Here is a 17,940-nt window from a genome sequence, read left to right as displayed (position 1 = left end):
AAGAAACATCAATTTCAGTCTGAACATTTTTTTTTCTTCACAGAGGATTAATCTTGAGAATGGAAATATCTCCACTTTATCTCCAAGATAAGAAATCTTATTGGAGAAAGTGGACTTGCTTCGATAACGCTCGGTTTGCCCTCAGTTGGCCAGTTGCCCGCTGGGCATTATGGCTGTCTGCGTGTGCCGTGAAGCTTTGGGCAGATACTGTTTTTCTCATCTGAAAGTAGTACTCCAGAGCTAAGGATGGTTTCATAAATACTGTTGGCCAACTGCTTTGGATAATAACTGGTGGACCTTGTAATGTCTTGAGCTCGTTGTTTTCATAAAGCATTCTTTTAAGTAGACATCTGTAGATCAGATTACATGAGTGACCTTCTGACAAGCACCATAGACTAAGTAAAACCCCTTATGGCAAGAATATCTTCACTGGATTGAATACATAAGTGACCCATTGACCCATTGAATTCTTGTCTAAAGGTGCACTCATATTTAAGGTGACTCTCACAATACCATGTTATGACCTCAAAACACTTTTAACATAGTATACCATTTGTAAACGAACACATTTTGATGTTTACATTACATAACAGCTCCATATGTATAGCTTTTTTAACGTAGTAAACTTGCTCAGTAGCGCAGCCGGTACAGCACTGCATTTGTGATATGAAGCGTTCAGGAACAAATCTCATGGAACATGAGCCATGACAATCCACAAAAGAGATCAAAGACTTGTAGAAGCAAGATAAAATGGCATGGATGCTTCATCGCATGCAGAAATTAAGTTGTGTATTCTCAATAAGCCCAGGTTGTATATTTAATTTGCATGCATTTAGACAAGCCGTTGCAAATGCGTAACAACGTTGTAAATTGCAGTGCTCCAACTGGTTCTTCCCCATTTCTTTTTGGGTGCCATAAACACTTGTTGGGTGTAAAATCTGGGTCTGAAAGTAAATCCACTGAGCTTGGTAATAGTGTCTGAGTGATCACGCTCTTTTTGTGAGTTTTGAACTTTCGTCTTACATAAGACCCGCATTTGAGACCTTCTCAGCTGTCATGTTCTTAACCCTAAAGAAGAATTTAGTGGGCTGGGATAAAAGCAGTTTTAGCCATTTGAGTTAAATCCCCAGTGACAATAGCAGTGCCAATCTCAGCCCTCGGCTGCAGAGATAAGTCCCGTCTTCCACAAAAGGACTCTGTTCCCATCTCAGTATTAGTCACCTTGTCTTTCCTTGGACACACACTTGATTGACCATCCTTCTTCGAGGGCTGTATTTCAAAAGAGGTTGCTGGGTTTGTGCTGCAGCTCTGAAGCGTGTAATAAGAGATGGAGAAATTCATTGGTTCGATACTTTCTCTGTTGGTCCCATTCATGTGTGTGTGTTTGTTTTTTTTTTTTTTTTTTTTTTTTCAGTCTATATTGGAAGGCCAAAACCCAGATGTAATAGATAATTAAATAACACCTACATTCCTTGATTTAAAAAAAAAAAAAAAAAAAAAAAAAAAAAAAAAAAAAAAAAAAAAATTTACAGGGATGTTAAAGGTCCTTCATGAAACTTTAGATGCCAATAAAGAGTGTATTATGACCCACAGTACAAATTACCCTCAAAACTTGTACTTGTCAAATGGTTTTATCTGATATTGCACCTGATAAATTTACCTATTATTCCCAATGACACGCCATCAATAATTTTCCAGTCTCTGGATGCAGTGCATTCCCTAAAACCATAGGAAAGACTTTGTGTTTTAAATTGAAATCCAGAATGCAGAACGTGGCCTCCATAGATCAATACACTTTAATAGGAACAACAAGGATCCTTCTTCATTATTAATGCAACTGTACATCCAACGTTTATAAAGATGAAATGTACATCTCTAATACGAAATGTTCTCTCTGTAGCAAAGATTTGTTATGCCTGACTGTAAACATGTCAATACCATGGGGCTAATGGACTCTGAACTGCCACTTCAGCCAAAGCGTATTTGTTTGTTCACAGATTGACTATCCCCTCAAATTTACGACTGACACACAACCATAAATCTTCGCAAATACGCAGAGGTATTTTCAAATAGTTTAGTCATATTTTCTTCTGTCTGCTCGGCCTCCATAACCTCTTGATTCATCATGAAAAAATGAGAAATCTCACTCTCTTTTCCCCTCATTTTTCATGATGATCAATGACTCCATCATAAAAGGCTGTTAAGAGATTCTGTGGGTCTCCATCATGCCTCACAGGCTTCTGATGCGTCTCCGGCTTGTTTTGATGGTCTCTATAAAACTCGCATTAGTTAAAAACCCAGTGGTGGAGAAATCACTAAACTAAAAAAAGTTAGCACATGGTATATTAGCGCTAAAACTGTTGCCGTCATACAATTTAACCCAAAAAAGCTCTGCAGCAAGTTTATTAGCAACCAAAAACATGGTGTAAATGTGTCCAAACTGGACAATTTAAACAACCAAGTCTTGTGAAAAGAAGTGTGCTTAATATCAATAAATGTGCACTTGTAGTTCACTTAAAATCTTAAAGGAATGGTTCACCCAAATCTGGAAATTAGCTAAAACGTAACTACTCACTCTCAGGCAATTCAGAATGCAGATGAGTTTGTTTCTTCATCAAATTTGGGGAAATGTAGCATTACATCATTTGCTCACCAATAGATCCTCCGCAGTGAATGGGTGCCGTCAGAAGGAGAGTCCAAACAGCTGATAAAAACATCACAATAATCCACAAGTAATCCAAACCACTCCAGTCCATCAATTAACATCTTGTGAAGTGAAAAGTTGCATGTTTGTACCATACAAATCCATAATTTTAACTTTAAATATTTGCTTCTAGCTAGAATATGAATCATCTATCCATAATATTGGTTTCGTCAGTGAAAAAGTAACCTTGTCTGGATCAGGAGAGAAATCTGCACAGATCAAACACTGCTTACTATTACCGTTTGAACTTTTTGCTTCACACAATATTCATTGATGGACTGGAGTGGTGTGGATTATTATGATAATCTGACGGCACCCATTCACTGCAGAGGATCCACTGGTTAGCAAGTAATGCTACATTTCTCCAAATCTGTTCAATTAAATTCAAGTTTATTTGCTTTTTACAATATAAATCAACTTTACAGAAAATTAAGTTTCTACAATATTTAGTAGTAGCTTATCAGTGATGACTGTCACTTTATGTGCATACGACAGAAATGTTCGGAAAAACCAATTAAAGACGTAAACAAACAGACAATGAACACTATTAACAGCAATTATGCAATCAAACTTATAGCAAAATGTGGTAGTTCTGTATGTTGTCTCTGGGTTAGCATCACCTGAGGACCTCTGAGGGGTTGGCATCATCTCTTCTCAGGTGTTCTGGATCCAGACTGAAGGGACTCTGTTCCCATGAAGAAACAAAACCTCTTTAATTCAGTGGGCTCTTCCAGTTCACAAGGTATCACAAAAACTCTGTTTAGGGTTCAAGTCCAATATATCATTCATAACCGGCCATGGGAAACCAACTTTTCTGTTTTATCAGCAATAGCAGATCATTCGCTCATACACAGTTATATAAATTGACATCATAGACCAAAGCGGCGTTGATAGTGCGTTATTCAAACGTTGCTGACATTTGACAAACTTGGATTGCAATATGGTTCAATAATGCTGCTAATGAGAAGTCTGATCATGCTGCGTTTGATGGATGAAGCTCTCCGAAACTCTTGATTGATTTTTATGTGAGGCTGAGAGCGCCAGCCTGGTATGATCGGAGCAGATATTCACAGATAACTGTCTCAATGTCTCCAAATATCAAATCACTCACAGGTTCAGTCGCAAATGACAATTCCCACAAGAGCGGGAGAAGTGGCATAACGGGATTTGTTGATCTATTAAAGAATCAAATAACATCGAGGCACGTCTTTTACGCTCGCGCTGCATGTTGCTTATCGAAAGCTGATTCAATCAAGCGTGATTGCAGCTCTTGGGTTTCACACGCACCACAGGAGGAACAGCTATGGGAAGTGCATGCTGTGCTGCAGGAACAATGGCACGATATCCTCTCTGTCCTCATGGCGGTGATGTGCAAACACAGAAAGGATTTAACAGGACAGCTACAGTCATCATATTCCCAGCCTCAAACCCAAAACACACTGCATGATTTTAGCAATCCTACAAGATCACTGCATGTCACACTGTGCGACATGGATCTAATAAACTTGGCTACGATGTGTATAGACTGTACAGTTGACTCGAACGATATGACGCACGTTACTATAGTAGAAGAAAAAGTCATCAGCATGCACTAGTGGTAAACAAAATGAGCATGATAAATCACACTTATCACACTTGAAGCGGTGAAAAAAGGAAGGGATAAGAGCTTGAGGTAACCAGTCTTATGTTTTAGCACCATGTCGTGTTGATTTCATGTTGCATTTTTATTGGCTGGTCAATAAACGTGGATCATGGCAGCAAACACACTGCAATGATCATGTTGTATCGTAGGCTATTTTGGTTGCAAGACTGTGACAACGGCCGTCTTTGTACCTCTCTCACTGTAAAGCCCGAGACACACTGCATGATTTTCGGCTGTTCCAGACAAAAGATGGGCATAGTGAAACAATCATGGCGATTTCTGTGATCATGGCTCCTAATCGGCGGTCCTATGTCATTCAGTGAGAGAGGTTCAAATTTGGCCGTTGTCACAGTCTTGTGACCAAAGATAGCCTACGATAATTTTCTGACAGTGTCAGAAATTCAGCATGTTCATCGCACAGTGTTCGCTGTAACGACCCACGCTTACTGACCAACGAAAAAAAATGCGACATGAAATCAACGCAACATGGCGCTAAAACATAAAACTGCTTACTTCAACCTCTTATTTCTTCCACTTTCGCCGTTTCCACGTTTTTTTCAGCACACATAAAAACTACTACTGTCAAAGTGTGATTCATTATCGTCTTTTTGTTGACCACTAGCACATGCTAAAGACATTTTATTCTTCTATAGAAACATGCGTCGTAGCCTAGGAGTCAATAGGTGTCATCATCGTACAGTCATGCATGCTGATGACTTTTTCTTCTACTATAGTAACGTGCGTCATATTGTACGAGTCAATTGTACAGTCTATACACATCGTAGCCAAGTTTATTAGATCCATGTCACACAGTGTGACCAGCAATGATCTTATAGGACTGCTAAAATCATGCAGTGTGTAGAAGACTTACAACATTAGAGCACCGATTAGGAGCCATGATTACAGAAATCGTCACGTTTGTTTCACAATGCCAGTCTTTCGTCTGGGACAGCCGAAAATCGTGCAGTGTGTTTAGGGCTTAAGATGTGATGCCCACAGACCGTTGGCTGAACATCTGATGCATATTGCACACAAATTTAGAAACACTTCTGGAATTTCGAAGTCGTTACTGGATTGGTTGAAATATGCAGGATTTCCGGGGACATTTGTGTTGCGTTCTTTCTGCCGAACCCCCTCATGGAAGAAGAAAGCCATCGTGTTTACGATGAGCGCTTATCAGGATCAACTAAATGCTGGATTTTCAAAAGTATGTGAATTATGTAAACTGCACGGCATAGACTATTTAAAATATGTCCAATATGAGTTTTACCATGTTTTAGATCACCATGTTTTAGAAAGAAAATGTTATATAAACCAGTCAAATGATATATGAATAAGACCTTTTAGGGAAAAAGCAAAAAAGATTGAATTCAGAAAATAGGAATAAAACTGTTAAGCTTGGTGCATGTAGATGCTGCTGAAGTGGGAATTTCTGCCTCAATGTGTGATAAAAATAATAGCCTATAAAAGTCAGTAGTCTAAAGATATGTATTTTAACTGCAAATCTACAGATGCAAATAGATAAAGTTTAATAAAATTATACTTAAATGTTTATTTTGTATGTTTTCTTTCCACTAGTCTTATGTTATTGAAGCAAAAATAGCCTAAAATCTCAAAATTGACCAGTGCATGAAAAAGCAATGGTTTTTCCTCTAGTGTCTCAACTTAAATTCAGTGTACTGTATGTGATATATGGCCAAGAAAACAAACCAGACTGATTTGTAACAGATGTATATACTACAATTTATATTCAGAGTTAACTTTGTTCCCTGCAGGAGTATCCAAGTCCAACATTATAATGAATGGCAAAAGCAACTCTGTATTATAAATATACATTTATCAATTGAGGACTACAAAATACAAATACAGATTTAGCAGTCTGAAAATGAAGAATGCGAGGTGGGAATAACATTGATGGAGTGCTTATACAGCTCCATGGCTCTCTCTAAGAATCAGTGTGAGGCAATCAAGCAAGAAATGTAAATAGGCCTATTGACCTGATAGTGTGTGCCAAGCAAATTTAACGAGACTAGAGGAGAGAACTACCAACTGAAGCGGCTGGTAAAATGTTTTTATCTGAAATGAAGTAAAGTTGTATAAATGAGTATGCTACGGAAGTTCTAAGCGGCCATGCATTATCATTTTTTTGCTTCTTGTTTTCTCGTTGTAACGACTTAATTTTCTCGCGATCTCGACATAACAAAAGTTGTTTTCTGGTTATAACGACTTAATTTTCTCGTTATCATTGTGTATTAAGTTCTTGCTAGATGCATGAGTTTCACCAATGCGTTCTGTGTCATAAAATAACTGCTTATCAAAACCAAGGTTGACGTCACTGTATTCTGTTTTATTCTTATTTGTTTATTTGTGTTTATTTGTGGTTCTTTGTTGTTAGTTATTGTTAGGTTTGTTCTGTTTATCTACAGCAGGACGGGCTTCAACGACGTAGACTATTTGTGATCTGACTCTTTTCCTTATTATTAATCTTTATTGTTAATCATATTGATGAGAAATGCGATTTATATGTAAAGTGTATAGGCTAATTTAATTCAGTGTTGTTCTATTGTGTTGTAATCTTTTGTTTTCTACACACACACACACAAACACACATAAACACACATACACAACATGTACACATGAACGCTCTTTTCAAACAGAAGCTTATAACGCACATGATATCTGTCACAGCATATATTGACTACTAAAAATGAAAAGTATATATAATTTTATTTCAAATAAAGGGAAAATTAAAAGTGAGTTGAATCCAATCAGCTCTAAAAGATCTTAGAATTTGTTCTGAATCCTTCTGAAAGCGCTCCGCCTGTGTTTGCGATGTTGCTTTGAACATTTAAACATGTTAATTACAAAAACAAAAAGTTTGGTGTACTGTCTCTGGAAAAATCAACATCCAAGATCGCTGAAAAGTTGTGGGAGTTTATTTTTGTGTCTGAAATTTTTGTGGTATGAGTTTGTTTGAGTTTTCTTTTAGATCGGGATTTAATTGGGTTTGGGGTATTCAATTCACTGGTATTTGCTGTATTATTTAACTGGCAAAAAAGCATGTCTTAAAGCATGTGGTAATTTGCGCTGCTCTTGATAGTTTGTGCTGATCATTATGGAAATGAGATGTTGCATCTGTGTTCTTTAATGTGCTCCTTGTCAGCATATCACCTGCAGAATTTTCCCTTCCCATCGGTGCTTTCATGGAATTGTGCTCTAACACTAATTTTCCCTGTTTAGTAAATATGGCCCATTGTCTCTTAAAGTGACTGTGCCTAATTTACTAGCTGCTCTTGGTGTCCTTAATGTTAATCCAAGAAAATAAAACAGAGAAAATCACTCACTGCTCTTGACTGAATTACTTTGTATTTTTTAACAAGAATTAATCTACATTTAATTTATACAGTGAAGACTTAAAGAAACTTAAACATTGTTTAATTTATATATTTGTTCTGTTTATTTATTTGTACTAACTACACAATTTCAAAAATCGGCCCAAATGTACAACCTGCACCGGGGCCCTGCAAACTCCAGCTACAGCCCTGCCACTCCAGTCCATCACTCAAGAGTCCTCTCTCCATAATAATGCTTTCTCAAATGAAAAAGTTCCTTCCTTGTTGTCCTCTCACATCAAAATCCATCTACATATTTGTTTAGAACTGTTTTGGCTTGTAAACAGTGTTTTATCTGTGCATATTTCTCTCCTGAATCAGAACTTTTCCACTGAAGAAAGCAATATTATGAACAGAGAACTTATATTGTATCAAGAAGCGATGGTTTAAAGAAAAAGACAAAAATATCTTAAAGATTTATTTGTTTCTTACAAACATGCAGCTTTTGGCTTCTCAAGACATTAACTAATAGACTGGAGTGGTGTGGATTATTGTGATGTTTTTATCAGCTGTTTGGACTCTCATTCTGACGGCACCCATTCACTGCAGAGGATCCATTGGTGAACAAGTGATGTAATGCTATATTTCTCCAAATCTGATGAAGAAACAAACTCTACATCTACATCTGGGATGACCCGAGAGGTAACATTTGCTGAAAATTTACACAATTAATAATAAAATACATTTTGGGGGAATTGTTCCTGTAATACTGCCAAAAACAATCTATAATTTTTTTCTTTCTTTTTTTTTTTTTAATTACCCACATTCTTTAAACTATCTTCCTCTACGTTCAGCAGAAGAAATAAACTCATTGATTTTTTTGGGTGAACTATCCCTTTAACTTTGTTTTAATTTAAAGTTGGGTCTAGAGGTGGACCTAAAAATCATATGTTTTGTATGATTCTTGGTGTACGATCTCATACTAAATCACCACCTCGTAAAATAGGTACATTTTCCACTGAGTTCAGGTTGAGCAGTTTACTAGATGTTGGAACGCAGGCCATGTGTCATTTATCTCCTGACCCCAAATCAATGCCAATATGATGCATTTTGTTGACATAGAGGGGGGATACACTTTTCTGCGGTTCCTTCAGATCTTGTGCACCAATCATTGGACGGCTCTAATTGGCCTCCTGATCGGCAGCACCTTTGATGTTCAGGTACGAAAGAGACGTTCACTGCAGATGACATCTTGACTCCATCGTGTGTCCGTTTGTGTGGGAGAACTGCACCTTTGTACCTGATGCCCGCTGTGAAATATCTAGAGGGTAGTCATTTTCGAAAGCAACAGCACATGAAAGAGTAGAAGAAAAAAGGAAATTTGGTTGTAAACTGTGAAATAGACTGACATTACCATTATCATTTTTGTAATTAGACTGAGGGCGGTCGAGCACACGGCGTTATACAGCCATTTCATTGTGTCCTCAAAGCTGTGAATATCAAAAAAAGGAAGGGAATTAGAAAGATGTTCAGAAAGTACTACGCCAAGAGGAGATGCCTTTGTATCTTGCTGAGCTAAAGACTTTCCACAGATGTTGATTAAAAGTCGCTTGCGTAGCCCTGCTGGACTGCGCTATTAAAATGCAAAAAGTTTTTAAAAATGGCTTTATTCATGCAGGTTTTATGTATTTAAAAAAAATCCATACTTTTTTTATCAAAGACATTTTAAAATTAAATGGCTTCCAATTAAATTATTAAAAAGTTTTTTCAATTGATTCGTTCAAGGTAAAAAGTATTAAATTTTACAACTCATGAATTATTTTTTTATTTGTAGAATACCATTCACAAGTTTTATGGCCTGTGCATTTTGAAGAAATAAAGGATTTTATTCAGCAAGGAATCATTCAATTCAAAAGTGACAGTAAAGACGTATTATGTTACAAAAGATTTCTATTTCAAATAAATATTGTCTTTTTAATGTTATGAATCGAGCCCCAGACATGACTTATGGGGAAATATTTATAACATGGCCACGAATTAACAGTTCCACTACTAATTCGTCACCTAGTTGAACATGATTTAGTAATTTGTTACCTTGTTTTAAGCACATTGTGTGCACAATTTACTAATCTGGGTTGCATATACCTAAAGCATCATAAGCCTAAGTAGATTGCAGAAACATTGCCACTCCATAGTTGTGTTTTCGTTGCATGGTGAATTTTGTCAGCAAGAACATTTAAGAACATTTTGCTGGTTTTGAACTTGTACGTAAAGTATTTTTTTCTTCCTTCGCTGTGTGTTATGTTGGTTTTGTGTACATTAAAGACAACATTAAGTGGAATGTTTTGTTTTATTATGTACAAACATTATGGGAAAATTACTTTTGCATGTTCTCAAAACCATCAAATAAATAAATAAATTGCTGTAGAAAACATTCCATAAACGTTGTATAAATAATGTGTTTGTGTTGTGGTTTTGTTTTTTTTTTTAGTTAAGATAACTTTTGTTTTGAAGTTCTATTAATGTTACTGGAAGAACACTTGTTCATAACTTTGAGAAAACCTTGAAATAATGTTAGACGAAGTTCTGAGAATGTCCCCTGTTAGCTGGAAGAAAACCGGTTTTTTTTTTTTTTTTTGAGTGACTTCACAAATCACTTTATTATTAACATTTTATTTATTTTTTTTTAACCTGTGCAGTTTTATCAACATTTTGCTAATACGACTGCAAAATTAATGTTAAACCTAAAAATTATAACATCTACATTAAACATAAGTACACTCTCTAGTTGTATAAATAAAAGTTAGTGGAACATATATTATAGGAAGACATTCATTCATTTTTGAATGTGTTTTTCAGCTGCTTCCTATGTGCAGTGGTTAATCTATGAGGTTCTGACACATAGAGCTTTGGTGCACATGTGGGATTTTCAGGTTCGAGTCCAGCATTGCAACATGTGCTAATCCAGTTTGGTCTTCCTTCTCCTAGCCATGGACTTTCATGTATTCTGCTGTTTCTGTCCAGTAATGCGAAAAAAGTGGCAATATATTCTTAATGAGAGTTTGGGAATTTCAACAAGCAACATATTACAAAATATTTTTTTGTCTACATTAAACTCACCACCAAAACATTGCTTAAAAAGGCAGTATCTATCAATAATACAATACTGTATATTTTGTATATATTTTACTAGGTCTGACACTATGATATTATTTTTTGCCAATTTAATGTCACCATTTTTTTTTTTTTTTTTTTTTTTTTTGCTAATATGACTACACCTTTAGACAGAACTGAATTGATAAATTGATAAGTTATGCCCAAATGCCCAAAAAGAAATAAAACATGAAAATGTCCAGTTTTGTTAGACACAACGTACAAACAAACAAACTCTATGAAGAGTTATAGTAACAAACTTTGGTCCACACCAACCTGAGAAGAGAAAAAAAAAAAAAAAAAAAAAAAAAACACAAGTGGCTATTTCATTAGAATTTGTACTGTACAATGTGAGGAAAACATTTTTATTTTTATTTTTATTTTTTTTAAGAGAAAAAAAAGTAATTTCCACCCTAAACCTTACCATCACTGATGCATAATCAGATTGTATGAAAACTTATGAGTTCATGTGAATTAGCCACCAATTTGGCAAATGTAAAACAGTTATGAATTTCCATGTGATCAAGTTGTCCAAACCAACATTTGCACAGTTGTAGTGCTGTCAGATGCTAAATTTCACTATGGTTGTTACAGTCATCTGTTGTACAATGTCAGACTGATTCTAATCACACAAAACTCACAACGACATGGACATTACCACAGAGATTGATGGGGCAATGAGACGGTGAGAGGGATGCCGACAAAAACAGATCCATTTATATAGGCAGGGCAGCTCTTCTACAAGTCTTTAGAGGGGAAACTTTACATCTGCATCTGTCTTCTGATGCCAGACCACAGAGAGTTCAGAATGACGCAGGGAGAAATATTTTTAGAGTGTGTATGAATTTCAAATAGATCCATCTGGAGGTTGATCAGACTCATAAGTCAATTGATGTTTCAGCAAGCTGGAAAAAGCAGATCAGATACAAAGCAAGCCTGAAGACATACAGTGGCCTTATAAAGTATTTTGACACTTAAGGCACATTTAAAAATGCATGAATATCTTTACGTTATATAACAAAATATCAAACCCCCATTATATATATTTTAAAGAGATATAGCTCTTTTCAACCAAAACATTTTCTCAAAAAATAGAAGTTTTAAAATGAAAATAATAATGGCTGTATTTTTAAAAAAATTCAGACTTATGTACACTTTCTAGTTGTCACAAGTTAGTGGACCATTCATTAAAATATACTGTTATCTAACAGAATGAAACTCATACATTTTAAATGTGTTTTCAAATCTGTTTAGCAGTGTGGTTAAAGGGATAGTTCACCCAAAAATGAAAATTTTGTCATTATTTACTCACCCTCATCGCGTTCCAAACCTGTAGAATAGATAGATAGACAGATAGTGCTCCTAATCTGTTTAGCAGTGTGGTTAGACAGACAGACGGACAAAGATAGATAGATAGATAGATAGATAGATAGATAGATAGATAGATAGATAGATAGATTGATTGATTGATTGATTGATTGATTGATAGATTGATTGATTGATTGATTGATTGATTGATTGATTTATTATATATGCTTTGCATTTTATTAAAATTGTCTATTTGTGTCTTACTTGTGTCTTATATTTATATAGATAGATAGATAGATAGATAAGATAGATAGATAGATAGATAGACAGACAGACAGACAGACAGACAGACAAGACAGACAGACAAAGATAGATAGACAGACAGATAGACAGACAGACAGACAGGCAGAAAGACATACATACAGATAGATAGATAGATAGATGGATAGATGGATAGACAAGATAGACAGACAGACATAGATAGATAGATAGATAGATAGATAGATAGATAGATAGACAGACAGACAGACAGGCAGAAAGACATACATACAGATAGATAGATAGATAGATAGATAGATAGATAGACAGACAGACAGACAGACAGGCAGAAAGGCATACAGATAGATAGATAGATAGATAGATAGATAGATAGATAGATAGATAGATAGATAGATAGATAGATAGATAGATAGATAGATAGATAGATAGATATTGTAAGTGATTTATTGATAGACAGACAGAAAGTTAAATACTGTAGATAATATAATGCCAGACAGATAAATACTTACTATGGAAGTTAATGGCTACCAGTATAACTGTTTAAAAATCCAGCATTCTTCAAAATATCTTCTTTGTGTTCAACAGAAAAAAATATCTCTTACAGGTTTGGAACAACATGAGGGTGGGTAAATGATGACAGAATTTTCATTTTGGTGTGTACCATTTTAAACCATGAGGTTGAGCTTTGCTGCACATAACCTGTGCATTTTTATTTTATTTTATTATTTTTTTGTCCACAAAATTTGGACAGTGGACCCTATTTTTGCCCATGGAATTTTACCAAATATTTAGCGATGGACCATTTTTTGCCTACAAAATTTTGTACAACTGTTATTTTTTGGCCATAACATTTAGAATTTTTACCATTGTTGCCAACAAAATTCTACCAAAAATTGGACAACAGGACTATTATTACACATGAAATTTTACCAAGATTTGGACAAAGGACCCTTTTTGCCTATAAATTATTGTAAAAAAAAAAACAGTACAGTTACAGTTGACTATTTTTTCCCATATTTTTTTGCCAAAATTTGGACATTGGAACATTGTTATCCTCAAAATTTGGACAGTGGACCATTTTTGAAAAATCTTGTCAAAGTTCGGACAGTGGACTATTGTTGTCCACAACATGTTGGGGGAAAAAAAATGACAAGGGACCATTCTTGCCCATAACATTTAGTCAAAATTTGGACAATGGACCATTGCTGATCACTAAATTTACCCTAAATTTGGACAATAGATCATTATTGCCTACGAAATCTCCCCAAAATTTTGCTGCGATCGGAGGTATCAGTCTGATTTGCAGACTGGTTGTTGGTTACTGATTTCTTCCATTCAGTGGTGAGCACATCTATGTTCTTCATATTTTTCGTGAAGAACATGGCTTTAACCCATTCAGTGACATCTAAAGCTGCTGATTTTGGGTTCTGGTGTTTGCCGAAAACTGACATTTGTGATTGCATGCTGTTACTTTTCTGAGAGAAAACATCCGTGCCGATGCTGCCAGCGCTAAACTGCACCACAGGTTCCAAACGTCTTTGAAGACAGTAATTTTGTCACCTTGAAGTGATGCGTTCTAAGTCAAACATGCCCATTTAAGAAGTTTTTGCTACAGCTGTCAAGTGGAAACAGTGTTCATCCTACCTTTTAAAAAACATTTCACTTCAGTTGCTTTGTAGATTGTCGTTCATAATGGACACGATTTTGTGATTACCCTCTAATTTTATGTCATGGTTGTAGGTTTGAGTACTTTCAGAAGTCCTTCTGAATGTGCAATTCATTCCATTGTGAATACACTACACCCATTAGCATGACAAACTAAAATTGCTTTCTCCTTTTAGGACTGTCTATATCCATCTCTCATCATTTTTTTCCTGTGCAGAAATGGATTATGTCCATTTTTTTAACAGGACGTCCCATTTTACATCTTTAAGCAATTGAAGTTTCATTTGTATCCAGTTTGTGGTTTTCATATGAATTTCTGTTTTTCTAGAAGAAAAGCAGGGAAATTGCAAAAGAGGAGACAAGATATGCAAAAGCAAAGGAAATAAAAACCATTTTGTCATTTCTTTTTTCAAGCTGTTCCTCATATAAACACATCCCACACCATCTTATTACTGCCTCCCCAATTTATTCAGTTCATTTCAAATTCAAGCTTTGCTGAGCAAACAAGGACTTAATTGAGAAAGGACTAACAAACTAGAATGAACATATATAAATATCGAGTAGTGACAATAAAAGTGGATTACTGCAACTTAAAAAGCAACTTTGATGCCGCAGGTAAATCCCATTTTATTTCCCTTTAACGCTCATGTTTTGGTGTTATCATGGATTGCCATTTTGTCGGTTGTCATGGCTAGGATTGTTTATGCTGTATTCCTTTTTCTTCTTGTGGCTGTCTTTTGCGGTTTGACATACAGCTCTCTGTGACAGACTTCCAAAGAGCTGTTTCTAGTGCCCGACTGCTTACAACAAAGAGTAAGAGCTATCAAGAAGCAGCTAACTCTTGGATTTTTTTTTATTTTGGGGAACTACCAGCAAACAACTCTATAATTTGGCCACTTTGCAATTACATAACTTTCTATAGTACAATCTTCCAGATATCAAAGAAGGTTCTTTTCTGCAGTCTTAGGAGCTCAGCTAGTAATTAAAAGCTCGCTAACTACCAACAAGTTTATTGCAATCGCAAATGCTGATGTACGTGCAAGATACCTGTTATCAAACAACCTGCTTTTTTTTTTTTTCAAACAGCTTGTTCCAAAACCTACTGCGATGCTAAGGGATTAGCAATGGGATGCAAAGGCTGTTCCAAAAAGCATTTGAGCATGTCTTAATTATGCCATATTCAAAAAAACTGCTTGTTTACCCGTTCTACAGATATTACAGGGTTTTTTTGTGACAAGCCCATGGTAGTAAAGTATAAACTCAGAATGCCAAAAAAAACGGTTCAAATTCAGACCACAAAACTGACATGTGATTTCACTTCAAAAAGTAGAGTCATTGACTCAATATTTCTATCTCCAAGCTGGTTTTTCAGCTGGCTTTAGCCAGAACAAACCTGGCCACAGCCTATCAGACCAGGCTGAAAGTCCTTCAGAAATAACCAACCAACGTTATGAATTTTTCATTCGACTTTTAGTATTATTACACATTAAAAATAAAAAAAAACATGTTGTTTGGCTGTGAGTTTTACAAAGTTAGTATCAATTCAAACCCCCAGACTATAAGTATGTTTAAGTTTAGATTATTCAGTCAATGACAATTGTCCTGAAACAACACTTTAAATCTTTGTTTCAGCACAAAATTTGTTTCTTTCTATGCAGGTTTGGGTAATTTGCTAAGAGAGTGAAAGCTGTTATCCCACAAAGGCAGTTGCATTGGTTAAAAGTTCATTTAGCAAAAGACAATGAATTCATTGTTGCTCACAAAATTGACTTATGATTGATGCCTTATCTGTAAGCGTAAGGTTTTTTTTTTTTTTTTTTTTTGCATAGTTACCTTCATTTCAGTGGTGAGAAGGTCTATTCATGTCATATTTTTCTTCAAGAACTTACTTACAGTACATAAAGCACTCCAGATTAATCACTTAATCACGAGGTTCCATGATGTTAGGATGTTGTTGTAGGCCACATTCACACTGGTTTTATCGCTAGGTCACCAGATTGTTATACTGTTTATCGTTAATAGACGTTCATATTGCTGGATGCCTTTAAACCCATTATCAGGGGCCTTGTGCAACTCACCAGAAACGTTTGCTCCAAAATTACTCACCCACACATAAATTTCAGTCTTAATCTGGATGCTAATCATTTCCATATCGCATAACAGCTTTGAATGTGGCCATCTTGTATCAGATTTTAGAGCCACAACTGTGCTTTTCTAAATAATACATCAATGAAGGGAAGTATGGTGAGGACCATTTGGCAATACTACAGGGGTAATATTAGTGGGTGGTAAAATAGAATGGTACAGTGGAAGAGGGAAAGGCATGGAAATGAATAATAGATCTCAGCAGGGATGATTTCACTTTGTTTTCCGGGCACTGTTTATCTGTTACTTAGGCCAGAATGTTGCTGTTATGTAGAGTCACTTGAAGGTTGTTTGTACAGTGTGAAAGTGCTGTGGTTAAATGTTGCTAACTGGTTGTAATAGTTACCTGTAAATGTGGGCAGAACTGGGGAATGCTGTTTCTATATGCACAGATCTTGGTATTACAGACAGGTTCAAACCAGCACGTTTTCCAGATGGCCTATCTGTTGAACAAATATACTACAATATTTGTGGACTGTAGAATATAGTTAGCATTTCGTGGTAAATGTTACAGCATTTATTTATAGAAGCAAGGATCTTGCAGTCTTATAATAATGAAAATTCAACATACACCACATGAAAACATATTTTAAAACAACACAGTATATGATATATTATATATATAGATATATATACATACAGAGTTATTATATTATAATATTATTCGATATATTATACAGTACAGTCAAAAGTTTGGAGACATTACCTTTATTTTTAATGTTTTTGAAAGAAGTTTTCTTCTGCTCATCAAGCCTGCATTTATTTGATCAAAAAACATACAGAAAAAAACAACAGTAATATTGTGAAAATTTATTACAACTTAAAATAATAGTTTTCTATTTGAATATACTTAAAAAATATATATATATATATATTCCTGTGGATTGCAAGGCTGAATTTTCAGCATCCATTTAGTCCAAGCCTTCCCAGTGTCACATGTAACATCCAGTCTATCACATGATTATTTATTGAAATCATTTCTATATTCTGATTTATTATGAGTGTGTGGGGAAACAGTTCTGCTGTCTAATATATTTGGAGGATAACTGTTAAAAAAGAACTGCATTTATAAAAAAAAAAAATTAAAAAATTCTAAATATAATATATTCTAATAATATATTTTCTTTACTATCCTTTATACAATTAACGAACCCCCCCAGCCTTGCTGAATAAGTGCCTTGATTGTATTTAAAAAAAACCGAACGAAAGGAAAAATTAATGACACCAACCCTTACTGACCAGTTAGTTTATTGTTAATTACAAAATATTTATATTTTACAAACATAGCTTCTGTTTTTTTTTTTTTTTTTTTTTAATTTTTTATTCAGCAAAGTATCATAAAAAAGGTATCACATGTTCTGAAAAAAATATTAAGAAGCAGAACTGTTTGCAACTTTGATAATGATAATCATATTAGAATGATTTCTGAAAGGATCATTGGTGAGAATGATCCTAAAAAATTCAGCTTGCATCCACAGAAATAAAGATAATTTAAAGATAATAAATGTAAAAAAATGAGTGTTAAATGTAATAATAATCATAATATTAAATTTTTTCTGTATTTTTGATCAAAAAAAAACAAAAATGTTTGGCCAGGGGGGGCTTTGCAGGAGCAGAAAGAAATTCTTTCAAAAACATTAAAAATATAATGTTTCAAACTTTTTGTCTGTACTGTATATTATATATATATATATAATATAATATATATCTAT

The sequence above is a fragment of the Cyprinus carpio genome, chromosome B22 (assembly GCF_018340385.1).
Source record: "Cyprinus carpio isolate SPL01 chromosome B22, ASM1834038v1, whole genome shotgun sequence".
NCBI lineage: Eukaryota > Metazoa > Chordata > Actinopteri > Cypriniformes > Cyprinidae > Cyprinus > Cyprinus carpio.
This window is presented reverse-complemented; position numbering follows the sequence as displayed.